Consider the following 22,423-nt stretch of genomic DNA (forward strand, 5'->3'; position numbering starts at 1 on the left):
GATCAGTCAGATCTCCATTTATATAAAGGGGCTTGTGGGCCCATAGGCCATGGGTCTATTTACAATGGAACCACTGTGACCCCTATTCTTATGGCACAAATGACAAAACTATAGTCAGAATTTCTTAAAGGGGTTGCCTGGTATACGCCAGGGCAGGGGTGTAGCTATAGGGGTTCCAGGACGCAGATGTGAACATAGCATTAAAGGGACCACAATAAAATTTTATGATATATAGTATATTTAAAGTTTATTTGGATGAGTTTTAATCATACAAGAAGTTACATTTTACATTATAATGTTATTGGAGCGGCGGGGGAATCCATACTTGCCAACAGTCCCGAATTTGCCGGGACTGTCCTGAATTGACAGAGTCAATCCCGGCAAATTACTATCCCTGGACTTGTCCCGGCAGCTGTTACATTCAATTGTACCTGCGTCCTCAGGACGCAGATACAATTGAATAATATGACAGAGAAGGGAAAATATCCGATTCCTGCTCTGCAATTCACTCCCCCTGGAGCGCCGGAATCCACAGCCAAAGCATTGCCAACGGTCTGACCGGGGATTACGCTCATAGATGGAGCTCCTGACTTCACTGTCCATATAAGGGTAGTGATGTCAGGGGCACCTCCTCCAGCCGAATCCCCGGACAGAGCATGCTCTGGCCTAGGATTCCGCTCATAGAGGGAGCCACTGATGACATCACTGTCCATATATACATAGTGATGTCAGGGGCTCCTCCTGGAGCACCGTAAACCCCGGCCAAAGTGTTGCCGGCTCTCTGCCTGGGGATTCCGCTACTAGACGGGGCCCCTGACTTCACTGTTCATATAAGGGAAGTGATGTCAGGGGCACCTCCTGCAGCAGGATCCCCGACCAGAGTGACAGCAACAGTCTTGCTGGGGATTCCCCTCCTAAAGGGAGCCACAATGGCTCTATCTACAGGGCAGGGGGTGGGAGTGGCACTATCTAGAGGGGGAGTATGTGGCACTATCTACAGGGAGGTATGTGTGGAGTCATCTACAGGGGGGCTTTGTGGAGTCATCTACAGGGGGCTGTGTGGCTCTATCTACAGGGGGCTTTGTGACTCTATCTACAAGGGACTATGTGGCATCTACAAGGGGGCTGTGTGGCTCTATTTACAGGGAGCTGTGTGGCTCTATCTATAGCCAGCTGTGTGGCACCATCTACAGGGGGGGCTGTGTGGCACTATCTACAGGGGGGCGGTATGTCACTATGTACATAGGGCTGTGTGGCATCATCTACAAGGGAGCTGTGTGGCCCTATTTACAGGGGGGCTGTGTAGCTCTATCTACAGGGGGCTGTGTGGCACTATATACAGGGGGGTGTGTGGCAATATCTACAGGGAGCAGTGTGACGCACCATCTACAAGGGGCACTAAGTGTGGCACTATCTATGCTGGTATTGGTCAGCACATATCGCCTAGCCTTAGTGATAGGCCGGATTCACACGAGCATGTGCTTTTTGCGCACGCAAAAAACGCGGCCTTTTGCCTGCGCAAAAGGCACTTAACATCTCCATGAGGCATCAGCATATGATGCACGGCTGCGTGCTTTTCGCGCAGCCGCCATCATTATGACACTCCGTTTGAATGTTTGTAAACAGAAAAGCACGTGGTGCTTTTCTGTTTTCATTCATCCTTTTCACAACTGTTGCGCGAATCACGCTGGCCGCACAGGAGTGCTTCCGTGTGACATGCGTGGTTTTCATGCACCCATTGACTTCAATGGGTGCGTGATGCGCGAAAAACGCTCAAAGAACGGACATGTCGTGACTTTTACGCAGCGGACTCACACTGCGGAAAAATCACGCACATGTCCGCACTGCCCCATAGACTAATATAGGTCCGTGCGACGCGCGTGAAAATCACGCGCGTTGCACGGACGTATATCCCGTTCATCTGAATAAGCCCATAAAGTGATACATCAACTGCCTGTAAATAACCAGATAACCAGAGAGATATCGGCCACCATAGTAGTTGTCAGCCAAACTAGTGCAGACTTTTTTGTTTGTTTATTTGTATGTAGAAATTCTGGAAAGAAAGCCACGCCCCACTACCCACACCCACCTGATATGCCACACCCAATAAGACACACCCACCAAAGAAGCTACACCCTAAGGCTGGATTCACATGAGCACATTACGTCCGTAATGGACGGAACGTATGTCGGCCGGAAGTCCCGGACCGAACTCAGTGCAGGGAGCCGGGCTCCTAACATCATAGTTATGTACGACGCTAGGAGTCCCTGCCTCGCTGCAGGACAACTGTCCCGTACTGTAATCATGTTTTCAGTACGGGACAGTAGTTCCACGGAGAGGCAGGGACTCCTAGCATCGTACATAACTATGATGCTAGGAGCCCGGCTCCCTGCACTGTGTTCGGTCCGGGACTTCCGGCCGAAATACGTTCCGTCCATTACGGACGTAATGACCTTGTGTGAATCCAGCCTAAGTGTCCCTGGAAATAAAAATCTAATGTTGGCAATCACCCAATCTTACTACAACCACTAATTATATCATATCCCTCCATATATGACAAGATTATGTTATATAGGATCCATATATACTACAACTCCCAGCATTTCTGACAGTCTAAAAGGAGTTCTCTGCAGATCTTTTAGATTTTTGGTTTTATGACTGGACGTTAAAAAAACAATTTTTTTTTCAATGTTACTTTAAAATGAAGTCATCAAATTAAAAAATTTAGAGGGAAAAGGAAAAAGGTTTAGGGATAAGATGCACAAAATATTGACACATCAGCTGCTTTTCTCCATGAGCTAAGAAATGTTCTGCTTTAAAACGGCAAAACAGATTCAAAGAAAAGCAAAAGCAAAGCAATTATAAAGTGTCACCGATCTGTTCAGGACACCTGGGGGTGGAAGGAGCCACAATTTACTTTCACTGCAAATTCAACCAGGTAAATTAAACAAATGTTTTTCATGGGATGTCACACTCACTAATGGATTCCGTTTAACCGATTAACGACCACCTATACTCCTTTTATATGACAACCATTGAAGGGTTAAGGGTATGTGCACACACACTAATTATGTCCGTAATTGACGGACGTATTTCGGCCGCAAGTACCGGACCGAACACAGTGCAGGGAGCCGGGCTCCTAGCATCATACTTATGTACGATGCTAGGAGTCCCTGCCTCTCCGTGGAACTACTGTCCTGTACTGAAAACATGATTACAGTACGGGACAGTTGTCCTGCAGAGAGGCAGGGACTTCTAGCGTCGTACATAAGTATGATGCTAGGAGCCCGGCTCCCTGCACTGTGTTCGGTCCGGGACTTCCGGCCGAAATACGTTCCGTACATTACGGACGTAACATGGTCGTGTGAACCCAGCCTTAGGCTTCATGCATATAACCATGCTCGTAATTACGACCTGTAATTACGGGCATGGCCGGCCGCGGACAGCCGGCCGTTTTTACGAGGCCGTGATCCCATTATAAAGTATAGGAGCACAGTCCGTAAAATAATAAAATAGGACATGTCCTATTTTTTTCGTCCGGTTTCCACGGCACGGACACCCTCCCGTAGACATACGGAAAGGTGTCCGTCGGCCGTAGAAATAAATGGGCCCATAATTACGAACATTATTCTGAAATTCAATTGCTGGCTCTTATCTGTCATAAAGTGTGAAGATAATTAGTGCCTTGATAATTAGGCCTTATTCAGACGAACGTTCTATACGTCCGTGTGACGTCCGTTAAAACAATGGCCCGTCACACGGACGCGTGTATTTCAATGGTGCCGTCTACACGGCCGTTATTTTAACGGACTGTGTGAAGGGTCGTTGAAAAATAGAACATGTCGTTTTTTTTTTTTCTTTTTCACGGATCTCTCGATAGACTCAAGTCTATGAGGGATCCGTGAAAAAAACGGGTCCCTCACGGGTGCAACTCAGAAGTAAAAAAATGGCAGTTTCTCACACTTGAGTGATCATATGGCTGCGTAGTGACAGATGTCGGGTCTTATTTTGTCAAAACTGTCAAAAAGCGTGAGGATAAATAGTGGCATTTGGTGCCTTGATAAATAGTTCCATGCCGTGCCCAGGTAGTGCCATAAAGAGCCCAGATTAATAGTGTCATGCTGCGGCAGATAGTGACCTACAAAGCCTATAATCCCCAGATAGTGTGACACAGGGTCGCCAACCTCCACTTCAGAAATTTCAGGACAACTGAGCTAAAATTCACAGACAGACCAAAATTTTTAGGGACACATTACAAAATCATTGCCGGTGCACTCTACAGTGTGCTAGGAGTGACTCGCCAATCACAGCTCCGCTTGTAGCTTTCCACCGCTAACTTAGGCCAGATTCACATGGGCATTGCGCATCTCGGACGTGAAAAACTCGAGTCTATGGAGGAATGCGTGAAGCGTGAAAAAATAGGACATGTCCTATATTCTCACGGACCCTTCACACGATCCGTTGAAACAACGGCCGTGTGATCGGCCACATTGAATTCTATAGGTCCGAGTGACGGCCATTGTTTCAACGGCCGTCGCACGGACGTTTAACACGTTCGTGTGAATTAAGCCTTAGGTGATGTTTACTCTGATTAGAGTCATTCACTTTCCCATTTTTTTCTCCATCCCGCCCAGACCACTGTGACGACTTATTCCAGCCACGACTCGTCTCTGCAGAATTTGACACACGGACATGTTGATTTTACCGCTACCACTCTCCGCTCTGCCTGACACGACTCACCGTCAGGAGGAGGAGGTGGTCATGCGGTGAAGCGAAGCGGCGGAGGAACACTTTTGACTGGGGTCGGTGACGGCACAAGACTGGACCAGTCCAGTCACTGGACCTGGGTCACCTGGCCTCATGTCAGGTGACTGGATTGGTCCACTCCCGGCACCGACCTCACTTGGCAGCGGCCTGCATATTTTTAGATTCTGCAGAATCTGAAAATATGCCCGGTTGCGGCCTACTATTCCTTTGCACTGCGCATATACATTTTGGCGCATGCGCAGTGCAAAGTTCCGGGAGACTCCAGAAAAATCCCGGACGGTGCTTTTTTCTGCCGGACGCTACAGACGGCAGGAAAAAAACACTCATTTTTGCGGGCTGTCCGTAAATTTACGGATGGTTGGCAACCCTGGTGTGACACAATACGCAGTTAAATAGAGCCATTTATAACCAAGATCAATAGTGCCATGTGGTTTCTGAATAAATAACTCTTTAAAATTTCCAGAAAGTAACAAATATAGAAATAAGCTAGTTCATTCTACACAAATCAAATTCATTACGAATTTCTCAAAGTTTGCGATTTTAGCGGATCTGAAGCTTTGGGGATTTTTCCCGCATGTATCACTCAAAAGGCAGGTGGCCATTTTACAGATCAGAAGAAGACAGAGTAAAAGGATCACATGACCACAGGACGTGTTTGAGCGGGTTTCCCCATACTGCCCTAGGGGCAGCCCTTCCACTAGCACAGCCAATCATAAGGGGTATAGGTGACAGTCATATAAGTCTTAGCCACTAAAAACAGCCCACCAGGAAATGCTGCTTCTTTGTGGGTATACAGAGAGGAGAGAGAGGATGTCGGACAGAGAGTGAGAGATAGTCAAACACAGACTACAGATAGTGGATTAGTGTCAGTCAGTGTGTTTCATAGTGAGGAGAATAGAATAGTTCGATTTACAATTATTTGATAGAGAGATATATGTTAGAGAAAGATAGGAGTCTATGTCAGTGTGTAAGTTCTTAGGCAGACACAGGCAGCCATTGCTGTGAGTAAGTGCTGTTGCAGCTATACAATTCTAATATTAGCATGTAAATCACCAATCTTTCACAAATCTTCTTCAATAATATGAATCCTGGTGCTGGTGTCATACACGACTTTCAGGGCATTGGGGACACTTTCAATTGGCAAAAAATTTATTAAGAATGAATGAAATCCGATTGCCGGTCCAATAGAATCGGACCCGAAACGAATTCCGGAAATTCACTCATCTCTTATCATATACTATTTATAAATAGTATCACGTAGCACCCAGATAAGCAGTAAAATGCACCTAGCTAAAAAAAAAAAAACATGGCTTGTTTTATCTCGCACAGCCTTGCGAATGAGCCCATGCAGCTGTGCTTCCAGTTGATGTCACTGCAGAGTAATACAGATCTTAAGATAACCAGCTTGACCCAAACAGTTGGCAGGCTTAGCGTTACTGCAGTTAAAGAGGATCTGTCACTAGTTTAGTAATGTCCAATCTCCTCGCTAATCTAATAGGCGCTGTCACACTGATAATACTGGTGAAAATTGTGTCCCAAAAAGTTTATTATTTTAGAAGTTATGAGCTATTTTTTAAATATGCAAATGAGGCTATACTAGCCAATTGGGTGTCACCACACGTGACTCTCCGGAGGTGGAGCTTCCTCACAGCCTCTGACGCTGTCCTATCAGCATGAAGCTGCTTCACACAGTGTGAGAGACTGAGGCTGGAGGGAAGGGGGATCACTTCAAATAGCCATATCTCCGGCTGTGGACTCCCTAGACCAGTGGTTCTGGTGTCATATGAAAGATGAGATTCTAATCTTTTATATGATACCAGGATCACAGTGAAACAACCAGAGATGTCACCAGTTAAAAACACAGTCGAGAATGGAAGCTGTGTACTATATGATCACCCAGTGTTGCTGGGCAGGGAGAGAAACTGTATGCTGATTGGACAGCGTCATACCGAAAACATTGCACCGCCCAGAGTGAAAAGAAAGAGTCACCTCCCATTTGGCAAGTATAGCCAAATTAGCATTTTTAGAAAAACGCACATAACTTTTCAAATAATAAAAGTTTTTGAAAAAAAATTACACTGTAGTTATCAGCATCATAGCGCCTATTAGATTAGTTAGGGGATAGGGAATTAATAAACTGGTGACAGATCTTCTTTAATCATATTTAAGCATCTTATGCGGTAGCGCATGCAGTGATTTCTAGTATGCTGAACCTATACAAGAGACTTGCCCTGTCACCCTTTCCAGAGGCTGCTAAGTGCTGTCGCAGGGCAAATAAAGTATTAGGATAGAGAAGTTGAGATCAATGGGCCATCCATGTAGTGCACTTGGGTTCTCTAAAATGAGTGCTGCTCTTTGTACTTGCTCTCTAATGTTTTGGCGATCCCAACCTTTCATATGTCCTACTGGGGCATATTAAAAGGGTTGCCTAAGGTAAAAACTCTTAACTATCATCATAGCCAGTGGTAATAGGGACAAATCATCTTTAGTTATTTAAGAATAGAACAAATTAATGCCGCATCAGTCAACCAGTTGACGTTATGATGTAGCACTAGGTAAGCGATGTGTTGGAAATTTTGTGAGTTATTTTCTGCAAAGCATAAAAGTTATGCAATACTGCAAGTAGCTCCAGATTCGCTAAAAAGTTGCTATATTATTTTCACACCTGGACCTGCTTCTTATGAAATTGTTTTTATTTTCTTGCTACAGAGTTTCTCTACCTGGCTCCAAATGACCTTGAAATCACATAAAAATTAGCCAAACAAAATAAAAAAAGAAAACATTTAATACCATCTCGTATATTGCATACAGAGTTAATGATAGTCACATTAAGGGGAAATTCAGTTATAATGATAAATATGAGGAGATCACATTGGTGAAATCTGTGTCCTCAAAACCACCAATTATTTCCCAATTGATCAGTGTCAAATGAGATTAAACATTCTACAGAGCCGAATGGACAAAATTATAACTATTTTAATACTGCCCCCTATATGCAAAAATATGATTGCTATGATACTGCCCCCTATGTACAAGAATATAACTACTATAATACTGCACGCTATATACAAGAATATAACTACTATAATACTGCCCCATATATACAAGAATATAACTACGCTATAATACTGCCCTATATACAAGAATATAACTACTATAATACTGCTCCCTATATACAAGAATATAACTACTATAATACTGCCCCCTATATACAAGAATATAACTACTATAATACTGCCCCCTATATACAAGAATATAACTACTATAATACTGCCCCTATATACAAGAATATAACTACTATAATACTGCCTCTATATACAAGAATATAACTACTATAATACTGCTCCCTATATACAAGAATATAACTACTATAATACTGCCCCCTATATACAAGAATGTAACTACTATAATACTGCTCCTATATACAAGAATATAACTACTGTAATACTGCTCCTATATACAAGAATATAATTACTATAATACTGCCTCCTATATACAAGAATATGACTACTATAATACTGCCCCTATATACAAGAATATAACTACTATAATACTGCTCCCTATATACAAGAATATAACTACTATAATACTGCTCCTATATACAAGAATATAACTACTATAATACTGCTCCTATATACAAGAATATGACTACTATAATACTGCCCCTATATACAAGAATATTACTACTATAATACTGCTCCTATATACAAGAATATAACTACTATAATACTGCTCCTATATACAAGAATATGACTACTATAATACTGCCCCTATATACAAGAATATAACTACTATAATACTGCTCCTATATACAAGAATATAACTACTATAATACTGCCCCTTATATACAAGATTATAACTACTATAATACTACCTCCTATATACAAGAATGTAACTACTATAATACTGCTCCTATATACAAGAATATGACAACTATAATACTTCCCTATATACAAGAATATAACTACTATAATACTGCTCCTATATGCAAGAATATAACTACTATAATACTGCCCCCTATATACAAGAATATAACTACTATAATACTGCTCCCTATATACAAGAATATAACTACTATAATACTGCCCCTATATACAAGAATATAACTAATATAATACTGCCCCTATATACAAGAATATAACTACTATAATACTGCCCCTATATACAAGAATATAACTACTATAATACTGCCCCTATATACAAGAATATAACTACTATAATACTGCCTCCTATATACAAGAATATAACTACTATAATACTGCCCCCTATGTACAAGAATATAACTACTATAATACTGCCTCCTATATACAAGAATATAACTACTATAATACTGCCCCCTATGTACAAGAATATAACTACTATAATACTGCCCCTATATACAAGAATATAACTACTATAATACTGCCCCTATATACAAGAATATAACTACTATAATACTGCCCCCTATATACAAGAATATAACTACTATAATACTGCTCCTATATACAAGAATATTACTATAATACTGCCCCTATATACAAGAATATAACTACTATAATACTGCCCCTATATACAAGAATATAACTAATATAATACTGCCCCTATATACAAGAATATAACTACTATAATACTGCCCCTATATACAAGAATATAACTACTATAATACTGCCCCTATATACAAGAATATAACTACTATAATACTGCCTCCTATATATAAGAATATAACTACTATAATACTGCCCCCTATGTACAAGAATATAACTACTATAATACTGCCTCCTATATACAAGAATATAACTACTATAATACTGCCCCCTATGTACAAGAATATAACTACTATAATACTGCCCCTATATGCAAGAATATAACTACTATAATACTGCCCCTATATACAAGAATATAACTACTATAATACTGCCCCCTATATACAAGAATATAACTACTATAATACTGCTCCTATATACAATAATATTACTATAATACTGTCCCTATATACAATAATATAACTACTATAATACTGCCTCCTATATACAAGAATATAACTACTATAATACTGCCTCCTATATACAAGAATATAACTACTATAATACTGCCTCCTATATACAAGAATATAACTACTATAATACTGCCCCTATATACAAGAATATAACTAATATAATACTGCCCCTATATACAAGAATATAACTACTATAATGCTGCCCCTATATACAAGAATATAACTACTATAATACTGCCCCTATATACAAGAATATAACTACTATAATACTGCCTCTATATACAAGAATATAACTACTATAAGGGTATGTTCACACGGCCTATTTACGGACGTAATTCGGGCGTTTTTGCCCCGAATTACGTCCGAAAATAGCGCCTCAATAGCGCTGACAAACATCTGCCCATTGAAAGCAATGGGCAGACGTTTGTCTGCTCACACAAGGCGTTTATTTACGCGCCGCTGTCAAATGACGGCACGTAAATAGACGCCCGCGTCAAAGAAGTGACCTGCCACTTCTTTGGCCGTAATTGGAGCCGTTATTCATTGACTCCAATGAATAGCAGCGCTAATTACGGCCGTAATGGACGCGGCGTTCAAGCGCCTGCACATGCCGGTACGGCTGAAATTACGGGGATGTTTTCAGGCTGAAACATCCCCGTAATTTCAGCCATAACGGACGCCCTCGTGTGAACATACCCTTATACTGCCCCTATATACAAGAATATAACTACTATAATACTGCTCCTATATACAAGAATATAACTACTATAATGCTACCCCCTATATACAAGAATATAACTACTATAATACTGCTTCTATATACAAGAATATAACTACTATAATACTGCCCCCTACATACAAGAATATAACTACTATAATACTGCCACCTATATACAAGTATATAACTACTATAATACTGCCCCCTATATACAAGAATATAACTACTATAATACTGCCCGCTATATACAAGAATATAACTACTATAATACTGCCCCTATATACAAGAATATAACTACTATAATACTGCCCCTATGTACAAGAATATAACTACTATAATACTACCGCCTATATACAAGAATATAACTACTATAATACTGCCCCTATATACAAGAATATAACTACTATAATACTGCCCCCTATATACAAGAATATAACTACTATAATACTGCCCCTATATACAAGAATATAACTACTATAATACTGCTCCCTATATACAAGAATATAACTACTATAATACTGCCCCCTATATACAAGAATATAACTACTATAATACTGCCTCCTATATACAAGAATATAACTACTATAATACTGCCCCTATATACAAGAATAGAACTACTATAATACTTCTCCTATATACAAGAATATAACTACTACAATACTGCCCCCTATATACAAGAATATAACTACTATAATACTGTCCCCTATATACAAGAATATAACTACTATAATACTGCTCCTATATACAAGACTATAACTACTATAATACTGCCCCCTGTATACAAGGATATATCTACTATAATACTGCTCTCTATATACAAGAATATAACTACTATAATACTGCCTCCTATATACAAGAATATAACTACTATAATACTGCTCCTATATACAAGAATATAACTACTATAATACTGCTCCTATATACAATAATATAACTACTATAATACTGCCCCTATATACAAGAATATAACTACTATAATACTGCTCCTATATACAAGAATATTACTATAATACTGCTCCTATATACAAGAATATAACTACTATAATACTGCCCCCTATATACAAGAATATAACTACTATAATACTGCCCCTATATACAAGTATATAACTACTATAATACTGCTCCTATATACAAGAATATAACTACTATAATGCTGCTCCTATATACAAGAATATAACTACTATAATACTGCTCCTATATACAAGAATATAACTACTATAATACTGCCTCCTATATACAAGAATATAACTACTATAATACTGCTACTATATACAAGAATATAACTGCTATAATACTGCCCCTATATACAAGAATATATCTACTATAATACTGCCCCCTATATACAAGAATATTACTATAATACTGCTCCTATATACAAGAATATAACTACTATAATACTGCCCCCTATATACAAGAATATAACTACTATAATACTGCCCCTATATACAAGTATATAACTACTATAATACTGCTCCTATATACAAGAATATAACTACTATAATGCTGCTCCTATATACAAGAATATAACTACTATAATACTGCTCCTATATACAAGAATATAACTACTATAATACTACATCTTAGTCATTTTCCTATTATTAGCAAAACTACTGTATAATTAACCCATAAATCGTAAAAGCAGCAACCATAACTACTACTACTGCGTCGTACAGATAATAATCTTTATTTTCGTCTCGTCTTATGATATTATAAAACGTACTATTCCTTTCAGGAGCCGCTTTGCATCTTCTTGATCTGTAATTGTTCTCACAGTAATTACACTCGGATGGCGGCGGCTCATTCCTCACACCTTCTATTATTAAGATTAGAATCCAGATCTGATGTGTTTCATGTTCTTTTATTGTTGTGCGTGTTTTTTACTACTATTTTTATTATTGTGATGTTGTGATGACTTTTAGCTAAGCAGCTCAGCTCATTTCCATTTTTGCTATTTATTACATCAGTATCAATTATTTTAAATCATTATACCACTAGATTTTACTTTTAATTACTGCAATCTGATTTCAGTTTATTTAAATGCTGATTTATGTTTTACTATCCCGTGGTATTAATTTTATTCCAACTTAGATCCCAGTGTAACTTAATTACTTGTAGTCTAGTCTTTTGCAAGCTAATGTTAATTAAAACGGTTTTATTACTGTAAGGTATGAAAAAAAAAAAAAAGATTAACCCAGTTTGCTCTGTAGCAATTATAGTAACTATGTGTGCGGGGGGGGGGTGAAAAGTAAATCAACAACAAAATATAAATTGAATTAAATGAAAAAAAAATAAAATATGTTCATATAAATAAAGTAATAAAAATACAAAAATGTAACATAAACAATAAATATTTATAAAAATAAAATATATAAATTAAAACATATAAACAAATAAATAGAACAAAAATAAAATATGTTATAAGTAAAACATAAAATAAAAGTAATGACTAATATAAAATACTACAACTGTTTTTTATACTTATAGGCTGGGTTCACACGTGGCGGAATTTCACTTAAATTCCGCTGCGGACACTCCGCAGCGTTAATCCGCAGCGGAGCCGTTTCTCCATTGACTTTCACTTTAATTTAGCAGTGTTCGTTTAGACGAGGCGTAAAATTCCGCTGCGGAGCATAGGCTGCGGAGCGGAATTTGGTGTCCGCAGCATGCTCTGTCTGTTGCGGAGCAGTGGCGGACTCATGGCGGAATTTCTCCATTGACTTCAATGGAGATTCTAATTTCCGCAATGAAGTCCGCAGCTGTCATGCACATGTTATGTGTGCTGCGGATCCGTCTTGCTTTTTTAACTTGACATTTCTTCATTCTGGCTGGACCTATGTATTTCTAGGTCTACAGCCAGACTGAGGAAGTCAATGGGGCTCCCGTAATGACGGGAGCGTTGCTAGGAGACGTCAGTAAATAGTCACTGTCCAGGGTGCTGAAAGAGTTAAGCGATCGGCAGTAACTGTTTCTGCACCCGGGACAGTGACTACCGATCCCAATAAACATGTATCTGTAAAAAAAAATGAAGTTCATACTTACCGAGAACTCCCTGCTTCTGTCTCCAGTCCGGCCTCCCAGGATGACGTTTCAGTCTAAGTGACGGCTACAGCCAATCACAGGCTAATAACAGGCTGCAGCGGTCACATGGACTGCCGCGTCATCCAGGGAGATCGGGCTGGATGCCGAAGGAGGGACGCGTCACCAAGACAACGGGCGGTAAGTATGAATTTCTTTGACTTTCACAAGGGAAAGTGCTGTCCCTTCTCTCTATCCTGCACTGAATAGGGAGAAGGGAAGTACTTTTACCGCAGTCCGCAGCGGCCAGTCCGCATCAATTTACTGCACATTTTGTGCAGATCCGCAGCAGAATCTGCAACGCAGATTCTGTGCGGCATTGATGCGGACAGTTGCGGAGGAAATCCGCCACGTGTGGTCATGCCCTTAGACTTGGGCTCGGAAAAGACACTGATAAAATCCCATACAAATCCCATGATAAATCCAGATAATTCCAATCATATAACGGTCTGCTTGTATAATTGGAAATGAGCAATTTCCTTATATAAATGTATTACCTTGTAACTCCAACATGGGTAATAGAAGAGGATCTATTTAGTAATTAAATTGTTAGGCGTATGTTCACACAAAATTTTTTGAAAACTAAAAATGAAAAATACCTTTAAATTACATTTACATTTTGTGCAAATCTGAATGTTGTCTAAATTCTTTCAGAACAAACTGTGTCCAGACGTTAAAGATGTAGTCTGACTTAGAACCCCATTTTCACATATTCTATTAGGAAATAGTTACTCTTTCAGGATCCCCATCTATTAGCCAGAGCAATGAGCATTTTTCTCATTGGAGGATTTATCATGTCTGTACATTATACAGACAATCCATTGATATAATTGGGAATGGTGTAATTCCTTATTTCACCTGTGGTGGTGCTGTAGGGGAATGGAATACTTGCAGCCTGGTTTCACCCAGCCTACAACTGATCGCTGGGTGTTCCAACAGGGGGGCCACCCATTTAATAATCTCCACTGTGTTTAGCAGGAGCCACTGATAACCTTTTTGGTTTGAAATACTGTGATGTAAAAAGTATAAACTCTCTTCTGGATGTGTACAGTCCTCGACGTACAGGACTGTACACTGTGTTAATTAAATTTGCTCTATGCTTTGGTCATATATAGGACTTTATTATACAGGGTGGGCCATTTATATGGATACACCTAAATAAAATGGGAATGGTTGGTGATATTAACTTCCTGTTTGTGGCACATTAGTATATGGGAGGGGGAAACTTTTCAAGCTGGGTGTTGACCATGGCGGCCATTTTGAAGTTGGCCATTTTGTATCCAACTTTAGTTTTTTCAATGGGAAGAGGGTCATGTGACACATCAAACTTATCGAGAATTTCACAAGAAAAACAATGGTGTGCTTGGTTTTAACATTACTTTATTCTTTCATGAGTTATTTACAAGTTTCTGACCACTTATAAAATGTGTTCAAAGTGCTGCCCATTGTGTTGGATTGTCAATGCAACCCTCTTCTCCCACTCTTCACACACTGATAGCAACACCGCAGAAGAAATGCTAGCACCGGCTTCCAGTATCCGTAGTTTCAGTTGCTGCACATCTCGTATCTTCACAGCATAGACAATTGCCTTCATATGACCCCAAAGATAAAAGTCTAAGGGGGTCAGATCGGGAGGCATTTCTTCTGCGGTGTTGCTATCAGTGTGTGAAGAGTGGGAGAAGAGGGTTGCATTGACAATCCAACACAATGGGCAGCACTTTGAACACATTTTATAAGTGGTCAGAAACTTGTAAATAACTCATGAAAGAATAAAGTAACATTAAAACCAAGCACACCATTGTTTTTCTTGTGAAATTCTCGATAAGTTTGATGTGTCACATGACCCTCTTCCCATTAAAAAAACTAAAGTTGGATACAAAATGACCGACTTCAAAATGGCCGCCATGGTCAACACCCAGCTTGAAAAGTTTCCCCCCTCCCATATACTAATATGCCACAAACAGGACGTTAATATCACCAACCATTCCCATTTTATTTAGGTGTATCCATATAAATGGCCCACCCTGTAGAATGGTGCAATCAGTCCAGATCACATATAGGACTAAACAAAATATTATGAATATTGTTATTACGTCTAGATCATGTATTACATAATGTTGTTAACAGCATTACAGAGATCCTCAATATGTTCAGATCATGTATAGGTCACTAATTGGCCTGGTCACATATAGGACTGTATTAGAGTGATTCAATGTATGTCCTATACACTACATATATCATAAAGATTAGCAGTCTATCCAGATTACATATAGGACTATACACTATATGATAGGGATTAGCAGTACATCCAGATTACATATAGTACGATACACTATATTATAGAGATTAGCAGTCTATCCAGATTACATATAGGTCTATACACTATATTATACACTATATGATACATATTAGCAGTACATCCAGATTACATATAGGACGATACACTATATTATACACTATAGGATAGAGATTAGCAGTACATCCAGATTACATATAGGACAATACACTATATTATAGAGATTAGCAGTCCATCCAGATTACATATAGGACTATACACTATATTATACACTATAGGATAGAGATTAGAAGTACATCCAGTTTACATATAGGACAACATACTATATTATAGAGATTAGCAGTATGCCCAGATTACATGTAGAACAATACACTATATTATAGAGATTAGCAGTCCACCCAGAATACATATAGGACTATACACTATATTATACACTATAGGATAGAGATTAGCAGTACATCCAGATTACATATAGGACAACACACTATATTATAGAGATTAGCAGTGCATCCAGATTACACATAGGACTATACACTATATTATACACTATAGGATAGATATTAGCAGTACATCCAGATTACATATAGGACGATACACTATATTATACACTATAGGATAGAGATTAGCAGTACATCCAGATTACATACAGGACAACACACTATATTATAGAGATTAGCAGTCCATCCAGATTACATATAGGACTATGCACTATATTATAAACTATAGGATAGAGATTAGAAGTACATCCAGTTTACATATAGGACAACATACTATATTATAGAGATTAGCAGTATGCCCAGATTACATGTAGGACTATACACTATATTATAGAGATTAGCAGTGCATCCAGATTACACATAGGACTATACACTATATTATACACTATAGGATAGAGATTAGCAGTACATCCAGATTACATACAGGACAATATACTATATTATAGAGATTAGCAGTATGCCCAGATTACATGTAGGAAATATATTAAGATTACATACAGTATTATACAGATATATACGGATTATAAAATTAGCAGTTTGTACAGATTACATATAGTACTCTCCACTATATTATAGAGAAAAGCAGTCCATCCAGATTACATATAGGACTATACACTTTTTTATAGAGATTAGCCGTATATTCAGGTTACATATAAAACAATACACAGTATTATAGAGATAAATTGTGTGCGCAGATCACATATACTGTAGGACTTTACACCGTGGTATAGAGATTAGTCATATATTCAGATTAAATATGGGACTATACACTCTACTATAGAGATTAGCAGTTCACATATAGGAAATATATGTGTCCTTGTAATGATGGCTCTGAAGGTCTGGACACCTGGGACTTGCCTAGTATATGGATTGGGCAGTGTTTCTTGTACATCTCACCACAAAGTTGTTTGGGCACTGTGTGATTCTTTAATTTAGGAACTATATGGTATACCATAAGCGGGTGTCAATAGAAGGTACTGCAGAGGCGTAGCTAGATTCTTCTGCACCCGGGGCAAAGATTCAGTTTGGCGCCCCCCCCAACTTATTTCCCGACATCTCCTTCCCCCTCGCCATGTTTTCTTTCCCTACCAATCAATGAGCTGTAATTTTTTTTCACGATTTTTTTAATGTAACTCGAGTATAAAAGCATTTCTACATTTTACAAGCGATGTAGTTCTATAATGTAATTAACATAAAAAGAAATTAAAAGAAAATAAATTAAAGAGGCCACACACAGCCCCCCTTGTAAATAGCGCCACACAGCCCCCCTTGTACTTAGCGCCACACTCCTCCCCCCTTGCACTTACCGCCACACTGTGAACAGACTGGTGAGCGGTACCCTACCGCTACCACTCTCCGCTCTGCCTGGTGTGACTTACCGGAGGAGCCGAGGAGGTCATGCGGCGCAGGCAGCGGCGGAGTTCCTTCTGACTAGGGTCGGTGCAGCCAGGGCCGGCCTTCGCTTGGATGGCGCCCTGTGCGGGACTCTCTATTGCCGCCCCCTACACAAACCAAAAATTAACCACATATAGGGACACGCTGGAACATATATACTGTACATACATAAAGACAGCTATTTAGACATACAGGCAAATATACATACACACATCAGGAATATATACATACAGGTAAATATATAGACGTACAAACACATATACACACACACACACACACACACACACACACACACATACACACACACACACACATACACACACACACACACACACACACACACACACACACACACCGATAAATACACAGACAGGATCATATACAAATACATAAAAGGCACAAATATACAAGCACAAAGACACATTCACAAACAGACCCATATATACACACACAGGCACATATGTACACAGCACAGATAATGTAGTAGATGTTACCTGCAGTCCTATGTAACACCACAGATAACACAGTGATAACTCTCTGAGTACAGATAATGTAGTAACTGTTGCCTGCAGTCCTATGTAACAACACAGATAACACAGCGATAACTCTCTAAATACAGATAGTGTTACCTGCAGTCCTATGTAACACCACAGATAACACACAGTGATAACTCTCTGAGTACAGATAATGTAGTAGCTGTTGCCTGCAGTCCTATGTAACACCACAGATAACACATTTTAACAGAGCTGAGATTGTAATTTAGCACAATGTGTTATCTGTGGTGTTACATAGGACTGCAGGCAACAGCTACTACATTATCTGTAATCAGAGTTATCACTGTGTTATCTGTGGTGTTACATAGGACTGCAGGTAACACTACTACATTATCTGTACTCGGAGAGATATCACTGTGTTATCTGTGGTGTTACATAGGACTGCAGGTAACATCTACTACATTATCTGTACTGTGTAGCAGAGCTGAGATTGTAATTTAGCACACAGTACAGATAATGTAGTAGATGTTACCTGCAGTCCTATGTAACACCACAGATAACACAGTCATGTCTCTCTGAGTACAGATAATGTAGTAGTGTTATCTGCAGTCCTATGTAACACCACAGATAACACACTGATAACTCTGAGTACAGATAATGTAGTAGATGGCAGAGACAAACACATGCAGAGACAAACACGCAGAGACACACACCCACATGCAGAGACACACACATGCAGAGACACACACACATGCAGAGACACACACACGCAGAGACACACAAACACACGCAGAGAGACACTCACCATGTCTTCTTGCTGACAGGTCAGGACGGGCTGTGTGTGGGCGGAGCTTCCTCTCTGCTTCTCGGCAGAGCACAGAGCACAGGCAGATGCAGGGAGGCTGCAGCACGGGAGTGGACCTGTCCCCTGACCTGAGTCATCTGACCTCATGTCACTGACGTGAGGTCAGGTGACTGGACTGGTCCACTCCCTGGCCGTCACAGACCCCAGTCAGAACGCCGTAATGTCCTGGCTGTTCCTAAGCTGCTGCAGGTGTCCCACATACGGGGCGCCTGTCAGCAGCGATCAGCTGCTCTTCGGCGCCCCCCTTCCCTATCCTCTGGGTTGCGCCCGGGGCAAATGCCCCGCCTGGCCCCCCCTATCTACGCCCCTGGGTACTGCATTAACCAATCTAAGGTCGGCCCTACATAAAGAGGACTGCATTGTTTGGATTTGTAGTTGATTCAGATCACATACAGAACAGATCAGCCATAAGATTACAACCACTGGCGGGGAATAACATTGGTGATCTGGTTACAATGGCGTCTGACAAGGGGGGGGGGTGATATATTATGCAGCAAGTGACCAGTCAGTTGTTGAAGTAGAAAAAATGGGCAAGTGTAAGGATCTGAGCGACCTCGACAAGTGCCAAATAGTGATGTCTACACGAGTGGATGAGAGCTTCTCCAAAACATCCGGTCTTGTGGGGTGTTCCCGGTATGTAGTGGTTAGTACCTATCAGAAGTGCTCCAAAGAAGGAAAACCAGTGATAGGGTCATGGGCGTCCAAGGCTCCATAATACACATGGGGAGCGAAGGTTAGCCCATCTGGTCTTATCCCACAGAAGAGATACTGTAACACAAATTACTGAAAACTTTACTGCTGGATATGATAGAAAGTTGTCAGAACACCCAGAGCATCGCAGCTTGCTGTATGTGGGGCCGCATAGCCGCAGACTGGTCAGACATTATACTGTGTAGGGGTACTACAGGGGACATAATACTGAGTGGGCACAATTAGAGGACAAAATACTGTGTCCTTGAAGGGGTTATAATATATTATAAAATTAAATATTATTATTATACTGTATGGGGGGGCACTAAAACGGCATTATACTATATAGGGCATTATACTGTGTCGGGGCACTATATAGGGCATTAAACTGTGGGAGGGGCATTATACATTTGTTATGGGGAATTTTTTTTATGATGGGTGGTGCGCCGAAAGATCATTTCGCAAGGGGCACCATCTATCCTAAGGCCGGCCTTTACTGCAGACATTGTACAGGAATGATGAGGAACACGACAAAGACTTCAAGGTGACGACTTGTCTCCAAATTCCCCAGATCTCAATCCGATTGATCATCTGTGGGATGTGCTGGAAAAACAAGTCCGATCCCTGGAGGCCGCACCTCACACCTTACAGGACTTATAGGACCTGCTGCCAACGTCTTGTACCAGAGACCACAGGGACCTGCAGATGTCTTGTACCGGAGACCACAGGGACCTGCAGACGTCTTGTACCGGAGACCACAGGGACCTGCAGACGTCTTGTGGAGTCCATGCCGCGACGGGTCAGGACAGTTTTGGTGGCACAAGGGGAAATAACACGATATTAGGCAGGGGGTTGTAATGTTATGGCTGATCGGTGTATATCCACATTATGTATAGGACCGGTCCATACACTGTACTATACGATGTACGACAAAACGATGGTGCGCGTCTTCCAATCCTGTATACTTTGCAGGCTGTTTCCTCATTTTCCGTGTTCCGTAATTTGGTGGAGTTGCCTGGTCCCTGGAGTTCCGCAGCAAGTCTTCGCCCGGTTGCCAGGCAACTGAACCACTTTTTGCTACACGTGCAAAACCTATCACGCTTTTACTACTTTATATTATTCTTTTAATGTCTAAAATTAGATATCAGATGAAACGTTAAGTGAATCAGATTTTTTTGTAAACCGTGCTGAGCTGTAAACGCTGTACGAAAGATAAGCCGAGGGTGAATCACGTTCAATAGGATGGAAGGACAAGCATCATTGTAACCACATCAACCGTCTATTATACTGCAATTAACCTCTACTACTGATGAGATGGGGAAGGATCTGCCCAGTATTAGAGTATTATATTATCTAAGATTTACTACTTACCCTGATCAGCCCATATACAGGCACCAGATGATGTGTTCCCTGCAGTGTGATTGAAGGATATGAGACATCTCTACGTTTGATCCCCATGTGAAGATATCAGACCCCCGCAGAGCATTCCCATTATAACATATGGCTAGACGTAATTGATGAACGGTTTATTTTGATTGCCATCTATATCACAAAGACATTTTCTTTTTCTCACATATTGGGAGAGATTAGCAGCTGCCTTAAAAAAAGGTTGTTTTGCCCTTCTTCTGGATCAACGTAGTGTGGACGTATGAGAATTAGTGGGATGGACTTTTTTAAAATTATTTATCGTATTTATCAGACTATGAAATGTGCCTGAGTCAAGAGGGTAGAGGACAAGAAAAAAATATATTTGGCACTACGGATATTTGTATAACTAATGGCACATCTTCTTAATGACAGGATGACAATGGGTTGTGGAACAAAGAATATATAACTACTATAAGGGCATGCCCAGACGTGGCATATTTCTTCCGCAACTGTCCGCCCAAAATGTGCAGAAAATTGATGCGGACTAGCTGCTGCGGACTGCGGTAAAAGTGCTTCCCTTCTCCCTATCAGTGCAGGATAGAGAGAAGGGCCAGCACTTTCCCTAGTGAAAGTAAAAGAATTTCATACTTACCGGCCGTTGTCTTGGTGACGCGTCCCTCTTTCGGCATCCAGCCCGGCCTCCCTGGATGACGCGGCAGTCCATGTGACCGCTGCAGCCTGTGCTTGGCCTGTGATTGGCTGCAGCCGTCACTTAGACTGAAACGTCATCCTGGGAGGCCGGACTGGAGGAAGAAGCAGGGAGTTCTCGGTAAGTAGGAACTTCTATTTTTTTACAGGTTGCTGTATATTGGGATCGGTAGTCACTGTCCAGGGTGCAGAAACAGTTACTGCCGATCGCTTAACTCTTTCAGCACCCTGGACAGTGACTATTTACTGACGTCGCCTAGCAACGCTCCCATAATTACGGGTGCACCCACGTAGTCACCCGTAATTACGGGAGCCCCATTGACTTCCTCAGTCTGGCTGTAGACCTAGAAATACATAGGTCCAGCCAGAATGAAGAAATGTCATGTTAAAAAACCAATACGCTCCGCAGCACACATAACATCTACATAACATCTGCGGACTTCATTGCGGAATTTTGAATCTCCATTGAAGTCAATGGAGAAATTCCGCAATGAGTCCGCAGCCAGTCCGCCACACATCCGCCACACGTCCGCAACAACCATTGCAGCCTATGCTCCGCAGCGGAATTGTCCGCA

General features: G+C 40.6%; 1 protein-coding gene across 8 annotated transcripts in view; it reads right to left on the reverse strand.

Moving 5' to 3' along the window:
* Positions 1–22,423, reverse strand: part of TENM4 (teneurin transmembrane protein 4) — a 1,217,405-nt gene that overhangs the window by 1,046,643 nt on the left and 148,339 nt on the right. The window contains exons 1-2 of one of the 8 annotated variants that reach the window (XM_075851377.1): positions 19,023–19,182; positions 17,708–17,830 (exon numbers count right to left, since the gene is read on the reverse strand). The exons of the other annotated variants lie outside the window; for them this stretch is intronic. The gene's annotated coding sequence lies outside the window, so the exon portion shown is untranslated. Of the gene's footprint in view, positions 1–17,707; positions 17,831–19,022; positions 19,183–22,423 lie in introns of those variants that run through there. 8 annotated transcript variants of the gene reach the window in all.

The sequence above is a fragment of the Rhinoderma darwinii genome, chromosome 2, assembly GCF_050947455.1.
Source record: "Rhinoderma darwinii isolate aRhiDar2 chromosome 2, aRhiDar2.hap1, whole genome shotgun sequence".
NCBI lineage: Eukaryota > Metazoa > Chordata > Amphibia > Anura > Rhinodermatidae > Rhinoderma > Rhinoderma darwinii.